Genomic DNA, 13,800 nt, shown 5'->3' on the forward strand with positions numbered 1-13,800 from the left:
TAGAATGGGTTTAGTAATGCTGTACTCTTTTAGCTCTTGTTTGTTGGAGAAATTCTTTATTTCTCCTTCTATTTTAAATGATAATTTTGTTGGGTAGAATATTCTAGGCTGCAATTTTTTCCCTTTTAGAACTTTGACTATACCTTGCCACTCTCTTCTGGCCTATAGTGTTTCTTTAGAGAAATCAGCTGATAGCCTTATGGGGGTTCCCTTAATTAACTCTGTTTTTCTCTTGTTGTCTTTAGAATCTTCTCTTTAATTTTTGCCATTTTATTATTATAATATGTCTTGGTGTGGGCCTGTTTGGGTTCAACTAGTTTGGGGCCTTCTGTGCTTCCTGTATCTTGATATCTTTTTCCTTTAGATTTGTAAAGTTTTCAGCCATAATTTCTTCAAATATATTTTGATCCCCTTTTCTTTTTCTTCTCCTTCTGGAATCCCTATTATGCATAGATTAGCCCACTTTATATTGTCCCATAGATCTCTTATATTGCTTTTGTGTTTTTTCATTTGGATTTCTGTCTGCTGTCCTGATTGGGTGATTTCCATCATTCTATCTTCCAAGTCACTAATTTGTTCCTCTGCATTATTCATTCTGGTCTTCAATGCCTTTAGCTCAGTTTGCATCTCTGCAAATGAATTTTCTAATTTTTCTTGGCTCTTCCTTGTATTCTCTAGTTCCTTTCTAAAGTAATCTGCATTACTATTCATATCTACTCTTAATTCCTTCAGTATTTCTACTATCTCCTTTTTGAACTCTATGTCTTTTAGACTGCAGAGGTCTGTTTCATTATTTGCTCCTTCAGGAGAATTTTCCTGTTCTTTTAACTGGGAATGGTTCCCAAGCTTCTTCATTTTGCTTATATTTTTCTTATTTTGTGAGTTTAGGGACAACAGCTACTATAGTCTTGAAGGGCTATTTATATGTGAGGGTTCCCCTGGATATTTTGTGAGGGCTTACTTTTTATTTTTAGTGTGCTATGTGTGCTTCCAAGAAGATGGAGGCAATGGGCAGGGCTGGTAGCCAGCGCCTGGTTGCTGGGTCCTTGACAGTGGCAAGGACCCACAAGAAGGTGGCTTAGGCTACTCCTAGTTGCAAGGCCCTGGAAAGTGATGTGCAGGCAGTGCCCAGAGTGTTTGGCAGTGGCAGCAGCAGGGCAGATGTGTTCCCAGGGGAGTGAGCAGCAATGGGTGGTGTTCGGTTGCAGTGTCCTCTTCTTTGTCAACCTCTGAGGTGACTGGGGCCGCAGGTGCTGCCTGTTCACAGACCCCTAGTGGTGGTGGCCATGTTACCCTCTGGTGTTTGAGATGACTGCTGTGGTTTGTCCCTGCCACCTCTAAATAACTCAAGAGGCACCACATCATGCTTAGCCACCTGCTGCCTTTGGCCCACACAAAAGGTGCCCCGCCACCCATAGCTGGCATAGAGGTGCCCGGTCGTCCATAGCCTGAGCAGGTGGTACTTTGCCACCCATAGCCTGCGCCAGAGGCGCCCCACCCTCTGAGAGTCTGTGTGTGTGTGCAGGGAAAGATATTCCTATGGCAGCCCATCCCTCTTCCTCTTGCCCTCCCCAACAATGGTGCCTTGCTTCTCCTGAGGACCCAGACCTCCTCCCAGGTCCCCCTGGCTGGCGTTCTACTCTCCAGCCTATGGTACACCACTCCCTAGCTCCTCAGGCTGTCTCCACACAGTCAACCCTCATCCTCTCTTCAGAACTGCCCTCCAGAGCCTGAGTCTCAGTGCCCAATCACCACCCCCCAAACATCTAAGGCTGTGGTGTCCGGGGCCAGTGGTAAAGATTGTCTGTGTGGTCTCACCTTGCTTTGCCCTCCTCAGTCCAACTGCTGTGCTTTTCTCTGCAACCTTGAGGTCCCTCTGTCTTGGCTGTTTTCTGCTTCAGTTAGGAACCCAGGGTGTGGGTTCCTTTCCTCTTTCATTGCTCCCTCTCAGGAGTACTAGTACCAACTTGATTCCTTTTCTCTCTCTCTTTTTTTTTTCCTTTTGCTCTACCCAGTTATGTGGAGGGTCTCTTGCCCTTTTTGGAGGTTTAAGATCTCCTGCCAGCATTCAACAGATGTTGTGTGCAAATCATTTTACAAGCAGATGGTTTTTTTTTAATGTGTTTGTGGGAGAAGGTGAGCACCAGGTCTTACTCCTCTGTTATCTTGATCCTTCCTCAAGAAAAGGTGTTTTTTGTTTTTGTTTTTGTTTTTTTAAGCAGAGGATCAATGTATGAGGCCCAATATCTGAAGAAGAGGAGTTCTAGAAGAAAAAAAAAAAGCAGAGAAAAGAAGGGGGAGAGAAATTTAAGATCTACCACTATAATTGTATGGCTGGACCACACTGAGCTAATGTTGTCAGCTCCATCTGCAGCCCATAGTCTAAACCCCACCCCTCCAACCTGTGTGACTCCCAAGGAGTGTGCCCAAGCCAGGTAAGTTCTCTGCCAACTTTTACCCTTGCCTTCATCTGATGCAAAATTGGAAGAATGCCCTTTTGTGATGCAAATGATTGATGGGGTTCAAGCAATGATGGTCAAGAGACCCCTGGTAAAGGAAAAATAACCCTGGTTTCTTTTGGCCTGGATGTACTTCTCCATAGTAATCAGATTCTATATTTCACTTTGGCACCTTTATATTCCCCTGTACCCCTTTCAGTGGTGCAGTGTGTAACCCTGAATGCTTCTAGATCATGGTCTGCCCATCCAACCCATATGTAGGTTATCCACAATGAAATTCATAATTATACTTTATGGAGTTACCTGCTTTGATTTTAGTCTTAAAGTTCATTCTCAGTTCTGAGGATACTATTCAATATCCCTACCTTTGAATAATAATGTTTCTTAGAACTGAATGACATCACTTTCCAGATTGAATGAACCCATTAAGTTCCCTCCATAATATATATTTTTTCAAACCATACAAAACCATACCAAGGGACATCATACTGAAATTTTAGTACACAGGAGATAAAGTAATAACTCCCAAACAGGAAGAAAAATCACATTCAAAAGATCATGAATCAAAATGGCATGGCATTTCTCAACAGAACATTGGGAGCTAAATCTAATGGAGCAAGTTTAAGAATTTCCAGCCTAACATTTTATACCCAGTCACACTATCAATCAGATATGAAGGCAGAATAAAAACATTTTCAATTACACAATATCTCAAAAAGTGTATCTCATCTGGCCTTTAACAAAAAGGTGCTGAGCACCAAGTGAGGAAGTAAACCAAGAAAGAGGAAAACATGGGATCTAGAAAACAGGATCTCGCATAGGAACAGGGTGAAGTGAAATCCCAGGAAGATGGCAAAGACAAGTCCTAGAACTGGGTAGCTACCCTAGAGAATGACAAGATTGAAGCAGAGCTGAGTCCAAGAAGAAAATGAAGGAAAATGGAAGGCATATATAACCAACTTGACAATACTGAGAGTATTATCATAGATCTGGCTTAGAGTTTAGATGCAAGTTAATAAAAAACACAGAAAACTAATTAAATGAAGAAAAGTTCAGTAAGAATCAACTTCAAGAAAAATTAAATGCTAAAATGAAATTATAGTAACACTACATGAATTAGAAATGAATTCTCTCATAGTCAAAGTAATGAAAACACTATTGATGTATTCCCAAACTGTGATATCACCCTATAAGGAAGACAGCAGGAGGAGAAATGTGTGGGGGGGGGGGGGGCGGTGGTCAAGGTTGACATACCATATATAAATCTTTTTCATATTTAACAAGTCATCAAACTGGAGCTCCCATCATGGCTCAACGGAAATGAATCTGACTAGTATCATGAGGATGCAGGTTCGATCCCTGGCCTCGCTCAGTGTGTTAAGGACCCAGTGTCGCATAGGTCGCAGACATGGCTTGGATCCCATGTTGCTGTGGCATAAGACAGCAGTTACTGCTCTGATTCAACCCCTAGCCTGGGAACCTCCATATGCTGTGGGTACAGCCCTAAAAAAACAACAAAAAAAGTTTTTTTAAATAATAAAAAGTCAGCAAATAATGTCTAAAACCTAATATTTCCTTATGTATCTGTTTTGTTTTATTAAAAATTGCATAACATTATATTAACCTTTATACATCTTGTTTTCTGTAATAATATATTATGGAAATCCTTCCAGGTCAACTGGTATTGAGCCAACTTTTTATTCTAATGGTTATATATTATGCCATGATTTATGTAACTATTTCTCCTTTGAATGACACTGATTTTGCTGCTAGGTTTTTTTTTTTTTTTGCTACTACAAACAGTGCTTCAGTTAATATATTTGAATATACATATATATTCATAAATATATAAAAATAAATATATACATATTTATACATATATACACACATATGTATGTACACATTTACATTAGATAGAGCTTTAATTTCTGTGGGACAGGTCCCAAGAGAAGGGTTGCTAGTCAAAAAGTATGTGTACCTCATTTTAATAATATAGCTAGACTGACTTCTACAAAGTACTGCAGCAATGAATGAGAATATACAGTTTTTGAAGGTCTCCTTTCATATTCTTCTATTATTTTTCTCACATACATCTTACAAATCTGCTGCCATGCTTATTCCTAGGTGGTATAATATTTCTTTAGAAATTTGATGGGAATTATTTTTTAAATGAATATGCTGGAGAATAGGAAACCTATTATTTTTTCTGTGTTGATCTAGTACTTGGCAATCTTACTGAACCCTTTATTAATTCTAATAGCTTTTCTGCTAATTTTCTTAGTTTTTTCTGGGCAGATAATTTTTCTACTCCTTTCCAATATTTATATAACTTTCCCCTTTTTTCTCATCTCACTATCTTTCTGCATGGTTAAACCCTCAGAAAAATGTTGAATAATGGCAGTATAAGGAATCTTGGCCTTACCTTTGACATTTATGAGAATATTTATAATATTTTACTACTGAGCATGACAACTCTGTATGTTCCCAGTAACTGTCATCAAGTTATGGAAGATTCCTTGTGTCCTTAGTTTGCTGAGTTTTTGTTTTCTGTCTTAATAAGGGATGATTACTAAATGTTGTCAAATGTGTTTTTCAACCCTATTGAAATGGACTATATGGTTTTGGCAACTATTGAGATGATCATATGGCATTTCTTTGTTCTTCTGTTAATATGCTTAATTAAACAAATAGACTTCTATTGCTGAGCCATCCTTGCATTCCTGAGAATAGAGGGTACCCAGACTGGTCAGATAGTGGTGTTCTTTTAGAGCAAATTCCACTGGATTCATACTCTTTATGAGTTTTCTATCTATTTTCACAAGTGAACTCACTTAAGGTGCCCTCTGCTGATCTGGCTTTGTGGTTAGGATTATTCTGGCCTCATAAAACAAGTGGGGTACATTTCCATATTTTTCTATTCTCTGAAACTTGAAGAAATGATAAAAATGGAACACAATGAGCAAAACAGATCTGGGGCTGGCCCCAGGGAGGAAGGCACACATTAGTCAAGGACATCACACATGTGTGCAGAGGCCAGTATGTAAGTGCTGCTGAGGATAAGAGTATGCTCTCCTTGATGCCCAAGGGGTGTGGCAGGCAGAGAACAGACCAGAGCTGGTGAGACTGGATGCTGCCTCAGCAGAGACTGATCCTTAGAGGTGGGTGCATCCCAAGTCCTGAGAAGTTTGAAGCAGAAGCATTATATGACCATGTATTTTTTAAAAGATGACCTTTTTAGTTTAGGTGTAGATAGAAGTAGGGGGCAGGGGTGATCACCCAGAAGGGGCCATTAGCACAGCTGTTTTGTGAGACTTCGTGGGTGTCTGGACTTGGTGCTGGGATGGTGGGGAGTAGATGGACATACAAGCTGTCCAGAAGACACAGTAAGGGGGCCTCAGGGCACAAGTCATCCCAGACCCCTGGATTTAGGCTGATATGGTGCCATCACTGAGACAGGAAAGCTGAGGAGATCCAGGTCTGAGAAATAGATCCAAAACCCATGTCTTGGATGAGACATACTAAGGTACATGTCTCAGAGCAGTGCAGATAAGAAGTCAGCTTGGGAGCCCACTATAGGTGCAGAGCCCAGAGGGGCAGTTGGGGTTCCAGGATGCCATTTGGCAATGATCAGATGGCAGTGAAGTTGAAGGCCCAGGTGGTCTCACCTGGGGTGGGGGTAAGGAGAGAGGAGGGCTCAGCACACAGCCTTGAGGAATGGAACAATTTGGGTGCAAGAGACAAGACCATCCAGGGCCTTGAGGATTTGCCTGGGGACAAGCCAGAACTCTTGGGGCTGTAGTATTCATTGCTTCTGCAAGAACAGAAATATAGGACTGGAAGCACTATTAGGTTTAGCAGCACAAAGTCTTGGAGTCTCTCTCCAAATCCATCTTGCCCACAGTCTTCTTGGACTCACTTGGGGCAACTCCATCCCTCCAGAGGCTGTGGCCCAAAGTCCCCTGACTTTTCTCCCCTATTACCTCCACGTCCAGGCCTCCACACATCCCCTTGGCTCTGCTGTTACCATGTCTCCAGGGTCAAGACACCACCTACCATGCTGCTGCCACCACCTTGCTCCAGGCTGCCACCATCTTGATGGCTGGGTTCTCTGCTTCTGCCCTGGCCCCTCCAGCTAGTCAGGACCACAGTGGTCCTTTTAAACTGCAAATCAAAGCATGCAGCTGAATAAACCCTAGATCTTTAGTATGGTTTCCCAGCCTTGTGTAATCCCCACCACACATCTGACCCCCTTTCCAGACTGCTGTGTCTTCTGGCTCTTCATCAAACATACCAAATGCACCCCCACATCAAGCCCTGCTCTGGCTGCTGCCTTGGCCTGGAGCCTCCTCCCAAATTCCTGACCAGCTTATTCTGTCACCTCCCCCAGGCCATTGTCCTTAGCTTTTCGAGGTCTTCCCCATTCAGAACTGCAGCCGTCACCACCTCTCTTGTCCTTGCTTTAATCTCCTCCCTGGCCCTTAAGGCAACTGCTCCCCTTGGTAAGGCCAGCTCCAGGACAGCAAGGATCCTCACCACCTGTTCCCTGCCAGGTCCCTAACATCTGGTGTGCATAATATGGAACTCACAGCAGGGGCTCCAAAACACTGGTTGAATGACATTCAAGGGTTGTAAGAGGAGAAGGTGGGAGCAGAGGGATGGCCCCACATGGGGGGTGTATCTTCCAAGTGAGGGATGAGGCATGTGTTGGGGAGAAGCCAGAGGTGGGCCTCCCCAAGATCCTAAGCCATTCCCCAAGAGGATGAAGTGTCTCCAAGGTCAAGCAGTCTCTTGGGATAAGAAACCCAACACCAAGGTAGAGTCCTGTTTTGGACGGGATTGTGTGGGCTCCAGAAGCTCTGTGGGCTCCAGAAGCTATCCTCTTATTGTACTGATTTAGAGCCTGTCTGTCCTTAAAGAATTCATCCATGACCTTGGGAATACATCATTGTCTTCTCTGAGACTCAGTCTTTGGGTGCAAGAGGCCAGAGTATCCATGTCTGCAGGTCATGGTGATGCCCCTGCTAATGAAGGGGAAGGGAAGGGAGGGTGGGGGACAATGATGTCGACTTTTGGACCAGCTCAGCACAGACCTATTAGCACAGCTGCCCCAAGCAGCCCACTGGGAGCACCTGCCACGTGCCCATGCAGAGCCCTGTGCCCAGACCTCAGATGCCACCTCCCTTGAGGAAGTGAAAATTCCTTTATAGGGAGCAAGCCAGGCACCCATGAAATGGCAGGGACAAAGCTGCACTCACAGGGACAGCCATCCCAGAACAGACAAGCAGTCAACATAGGATGTACACAAAAGGCCAGATTAATGGAGAGTGGGGTGGTAAGCGCACACCCAGGGCTCTGAGGGAAACAGGACCCAAGGGGCCTGGCCTTGGTGCTGATCTTGCTTCCAGACTCCCAGGTCTGGGCGCTGCCCTCCTGAGGCTCAGCCTGCAGCTGTGGTCTGCCCCGATTTGCACCTTTCTGCTCTGCACACCCAAATCCCTCCCGTGTGACCACCCTTTGCAGCCACCACTTTCTCAAAGTGGATTTACTTTCAATCACCATTTGCTAAATCTGCCCCCTCTAAAGCTTGGGGGGATGGAGGGATTAAGCCTGATTACAGATGTTATAGAAGGGCCCAGGAGTAGCGGGATGAGAGCCGGGCAGGAGGGTGGCTGGAACGGGCACCTCCTCAGCTGACCCAGCGGCCCGTGTGGCCCCAGACTCTGGACCTCCTCGCCGGGCCCTGAGGGGCCACAGTGGGGTCTGTGCCTCTGTCCCCCCAGGGACGTGGGAGGCAGGCTCATGGGCTCCTTGAGGAAGATGAGCAGCTCCTTCAAGAGGGGCTCACTCAAGAGCTCCACGTCGGGGTCACAGAAGGTGAGTGAGCTGGTGGGCTGCCTGCAGCAGGCAGGTGGACTGAAGGACAGGAGATGTTGGTTTCTCTTTGCACCATCTCGGAGCACCTGCGGTGGGCAGGGAAGGGCATCCTGTGGTGATCAGAGCTCCTGCATCAGGACCCCTTCTCAGGAGGAGGACTTGATGCCCATCACCTCCTGGCGGCCCCACCTTGCCTAGTCCCCCATAGCACACGCAGAAGGTGGTTAGGGGTGTGAGCTACGCTGACCTTTGTGCAAAGCTCCTGATGCCCTGTGGTATGGAATTTCACTGCACCCCCCACCGTGCTGCCACCACATTAGCTCTTCCATCCTGCCTCAATGAAGCTCCCCTGTGTTTTTATCTCATTTGTGGGAGAACCATGTGGACTTTGGGGAACCCTCGGGGAGGACCTGGGGCGGGCCAGGAGGATCCCAGGACTCAGAGCAGACTGAAGTGAAGCGGCTGTGATGCTCTTGCCCCTGGGCCCTGGACAGGACCTGGCAAAAAGTCTTGCTGATCTGAACCCTACATGTTCTTTTCCCATGTGACTGAACAGGAGGCCCTTATTACCCAAGACTACCTTAAATGACCCTCTGAATGCAGAGAGCCTGGACAGGCCACCCCTCCCACACTTCTGCCTCTCAGAGGGTTAGTGAGATCTACCCAGCAGCCCAGCCTGGGCCATGGTGAAGGGCTCTGGATAGCTCCTTACTCCCTGGGCTTGGTGGGGATCTTGGCTTCTCCCAGAAGGCAGAGGGCAGAGGGTGGGGAGGCAGTGGAAGGGCCTGCAGTGCAGGAGCTTGTGGCACACATCCCGCAAGTCCTCACTAGCACCCACAGGCAGGTGGTGCTCTGGGGGCTGGGGACCCGAGCCTGGAAAGCTCACTCACCTGGGCTAGAAGCAGAGGGGTCACCTCTCGGCTTACCAGGCTTCCGGCTCCCATCTGTAACCCAGGTGGGTGCAAGTCTCTGACATCCCACGGGCCTGCAAATGCAAATGGAACAAATTAAAGGCTTCCTTTTTAAATAAAGAGTTAAAACTCACCTGTTTCAGAAATTGGGCAGACCTGTCCTTTGGGGGTTCCATGGGGCACCTAACTGCTTTTGTGCATGTGCAAGTCAGCGAGCTTTTCAGGGACAGCACACACCAGTGCCTTGTGCAAATCAATATCTGCAAACCCACCACAGCATTTGGCAGGTCATGTGGCTCCATGTGACACCCTTGCTCCCCTGAACAAGCTGGCCTTACTGTTCTTGCTGATAAACTCTGAAAAGAAACAAGCTTTTGCTCTTCTTGAACTTGACGTCTCCTATTGACCTGGACCTGGCATTCTGCCTGATGCTGGTGATGGGATGGGAATGGGGGAAGCCCCAAATTATAAGGGGTGGGGTCTGAAGCAGGGAATTCAACTAGAGGGTAGGAGGAGGGAAGCACTTGAATTCTTCTCAAGACTGAAAAACAGCACCTCATTTGTACACACACACTCATAACCTTTGCAGAAGGACTACACACTGTCAGTTACAAGTCTAAGAACAAAGATGTGTCCTCCTCCCCCTTACCCCCCACCTCGGAGGAGACCCTGCCAAACTCCTGTAGAAGCTGCACACATTTGAAAGTCTTAATGGCATCATTTGCCCTTTGGCCTATTTATAACAGCCCTCAAGCTGAGGAGTAAAACTGCTGATGGAAGAATGAATGACAATAGCTATAATATACAATAGCCTTTAAGGAAGCCATCCTTAAAAGGAGGTGCTGAGAAACATCCATAAAATCACACGGGCAGCAAGTGGACTGTTATCATTGTTTTCTTGCATACTTGGCTCTCCTTTGACATCACTAGCTCAGTGCCAGTTCCCTATTTCCCAACCAAAAGCCACATCCCTCTGCCCAGTGTTCACTGAAACACCCCAGCTGCCCCTGTGAGAAAAAAAACCAAAACAAGGTACAATATGTAAAAGGCTTCTGAGGGTCATCTCCTCCGGACTTCTTGTAAAAGGCACATCTGGCCATTAGTCCTCAGCTGATCAGCCCTTCCCACCTCTGAGGTTCTTTCTGGTCTTAGACAGGGACTGCCAGCATGGCATCTTGGGCAATGAATAAAACCCAGTGGACTTTGGGGCCTCTGAAACTCCATCCTCAACTGGCTAGTGGGATGGTCCTTCTTCCAGAAAAAGCCTCCACTATTTGTGTGGGAGATGGAAAATGTGCCTGGGAGTCCTGGTCTGTACTTTCATCCCTGTGCATATCTTAATTATCCAAAAGATGCAGATGAAGTTTAGAGTCCATGACCGAAGTCTTACACCCAATTAAATAATAGTACAGCCCAGCAATTATATCCTAGAGTCCATGTTGAAAAATCCTAGCACATGTACTCAAGGAAATGTCCACCACTGTTCATGTCAGCCTTGTATGCTGCAAAAAACAGCAAGAACCAGAAGGTAAGGAGAAGCTTTTGTTTATTCAAAGGATGGAACACTATGCAACCCTTAAAATGAATAACCAAGCCACATGTATCAACATGGATACACTGAATGAAAAAGCAAAACTGGAAAGCGCACTATTTATAGAAATTCTAAAACACAAGGAAATGCCACATAAATACATGTATTTCTTTAGGGTCGAAATGGTTAGATGTAGCTGCAATGCACCCACTCTCTCTCTCTCCCTCTCCCTCCCTCCTTCCCTCCCTCCTTTTAAAGAGTGAGAGAAATATGAAGCACATATGGAAAGTCCTAACATCTATAGCAAGACTCTGGGTCTTCACATATCTGTTGTTTTAGCCTTGTCTCTGATTTTGAAATCAAAGGAATGTTTTCATGCTTTTTTAAAAAAAAAAAATTGTAATACTTTAAAAGGAGGTCACGGGGAGAGTGAGGGTAAAGCTAAGTGTCTTGACCTGGGGTTGCCCCAGCTGCTTCCATGGAGGTGGAATTCTAAATAAGGACAAAACACATTACAAAGTCAGGCTGAGGAGGGACTCCTGTGAGCTCACCAAGGTTGTCTGAGCTTCCTTCTCCTGGTCAGTGTGCTCTGCTGGCCCTCGAGCTATAGACAGGGATCTTGTCCTCCCAGGCTCACCTTCTGCAGCCTCTCCCCTCAGAGCAGTGGTGGCAGCAGCCATGTGGCCAGCTCAGGGATGGGGATCTCACCTTGAAAGCCCTTAACACTGGGACAAGATCCAGCCCCCCACGGGGTCGTGCCACCCCCCAGAGGATGTTGCTAGAACCCATTCTGTCTCTGTACACCCGCTGAATTTGGAACCCAATTGAAGGTGGAATTTCACAAGTAAATCCCAAACCGTCCCCATCCTGAAACAGGAGGGGACCCGGGCTGCCCCCTGGGCTCCCTGCTCCTTGGTGCCCCAAAGGTACAGACACCATCCCACCCTCACCCACTGCTTTACGGCTTCTCTGTCACATGCCAAACAAAATGTGAAGCCCAGTGGTGGTGAATGTGCCCGTTGTTGTCTTGTTAAATTTTCAATCCACTGCAGACCAGCATTTTCAGAGAATGTGGTAAAAATGAATTACTACAAATGAAATTTTTAAAAGGTGTACAAAATATAAGCCTTAAGGTTTTTTAAAAAAATTATTCAATTTAACAGACATTCACTGATTCTTTCAAATTGCTGCAGTGATGCTGCCCTCACTTTCTGCAGGACAAGTCTGCAGTTCCGCACTCCGAGCGCACTTTCAGTACAAGGGTCCAGGAGATGGCATATCCAACGTAATCCCTGCCCCGACCCCAGGGAGCAGGGGCTCTGGGCCCCTTCAAGGTTGAAGGAGGGTGGGAGCTTCCCTGGGGATCCTCAGTCTGAGCCCTTGGTCCCAAGGCACTGCCATCAGCTCCTTGAAAAGAGCGGCTCCAGCAGCTGGCGGGTGCCTGACCCACTAGACTCTGAGCTGGCTGGTGGGCTCCTCCCTGTGCCAATACAGGACTTAAGGGGCACCTGGGCCCAGGAACAGACCCCAGACCCCATGCCCATCCCTGGGCAGATTTCCCAGGCAACCACCCATGGGAGAAGGGGCACAGGGCCTGGGTGATGTGGGCAAGGGCCCTTGAGTCGAGGTGGGATATGCCATGGGGGCCCCAACCTGCGGACAGGCTAAGCTGGCTGTTCCCTTCACCCTGGTGACAATGGGCAGTCCCAGGAATGGTGTGCCCAGCCACTCTCTGGGGCTCCTCAGTTCACCCTACCTGTTGGCAGGTTCCAGCTTCCAGTTGACCTGGATTCTTTACTGTTCTGTAACCTCCACTTTTACCCAGTGGCAGAAAGGCCACTGTCTGGCTCTTCTCTGAGTGGCAAAGATCCCAGACTTGGCCAAGGGGTAGGAGGGAAGGCAGGGAATGGGCTCAAGGTCATGTGCCCAAAGGATACTGCCCCCTGCCAGACCAGAGAGCAGGGAAAGCACTGTCAGGGAGACAGGGAGATGTAAGGTGAGATGTGGTGGGCTGGCTGCAGGGCCTGTGTATGGGGAGGCTGGAGGGGGCAGCAGGTTTGAAGTTGCCTGACAGCACTCAGAGCCTGGGCTGATGCTGCATCCAGGCTGGCGTGAGAGGCACTGCTGGGCTGGTTAGGCGCCAAGACCTTGCCAGGACCCCTCCCCCCAATGACTGCTGAATGGTCCATCCAGCCTGCACTTACCCCTTAGGGCAAATGCTTGAGGGGAACCGTGTGACCTCGGGCAGGCCATCCCCCCAGGATGAGGGGGACGCCAGGGGAAGAGACCCTTGGAAGACAGCTCTGTGAATTCTGGGCAGGAATCTGGCCTGGAAGGTCAGGAAACATTTGGTTGCTTTGTTCAGTTGGCCCAAAAGTGAGAGAGAGGGATCACAGGCTTGAGTAAAAATCTCTGCCAAGTTGGGAGTGGCTGTAAGCAACTGAGATGTACTCTTGCTTCAGGACCTCCAAGGGGACCAGTCCCAGAGCATGCTGAACCCCAAACTAGAGGGACCACAGAATCCACTCTTAGAGATTTGAAGTTACATTAATTAACACATTTAAGGTTCTGATAAGTCCTGCAAGAAAGAAACTTCCATCTAACTCAGAATACTCTATAGAAACCATTTTCAGGGAGTTCTTTGTTGTGGCTCAGTGGATAACGAACCCCACTGGTATCCTTAAGGATATGGGTTCGATCCTTGGCCTCACTCAGGGGGTTAAGGATCTGGTGTTGCTGTGAATTGTAGTGTAGGCCTACAGCTGCAGCTCTGATTTGACCCCTAGTATGGGAACTTCCACTTTTAGGGCACGTGTGGCCCTAAAAAGCAAAATAAAAATAAAAAAAGAAGGAAAGGAAAGAAAAGAAGCCCTTTTCATGTAAAATGGGTTACCATTTCTGGAGCCCAGGTCTGAAACACCACATTAGGCTATAGGAAAGTCAGAGGTGGGCTCCTGGGGAGGAAGGAGAGCATCACCTCACTCCTGATTCCTGCCCCACCTTCATCCACACAGGCCCCGGGGGT

At 47.1% G+C, this 13,800-nt stretch overlaps 1 long non-coding RNA gene across 1 annotated transcript; it reads right to left on the reverse strand.

Annotated features, from left to right (window-relative positions):
• Positions 1-2,129: 2,129 nt before the first annotated feature.
• LOC106509043 (uncharacterized) lies at positions 2,130-12,639 on the reverse strand. The gene is made up of 3 exons (XR_001306249.3): positions 12,532-12,639; positions 9,224-9,318; positions 2,130-2,263 (listed from the first exon to the last, which is right to left on the reverse strand). It is a non-coding gene; the product is annotated as an uncharacterized LOC106509043 (long non-coding RNA).
• Between the last annotated feature and the right edge of the window lie 1,161 nt (positions 12,640-13,800).

Source organism: Sus scrofa, chromosome 1 (genome assembly GCF_054392235.1).
Source record: "Sus scrofa isolate SSC_HxYL_T2T_F1_AM1 chromosome 1, Sscrofa_HxYL_maternal_Yorkshire_Landrace_v2.0, whole genome shotgun sequence".
In the NCBI taxonomy this organism is placed as follows: domain Eukaryota; kingdom Metazoa; phylum Chordata; class Mammalia; order Artiodactyla; family Suidae; genus Sus; species Sus scrofa.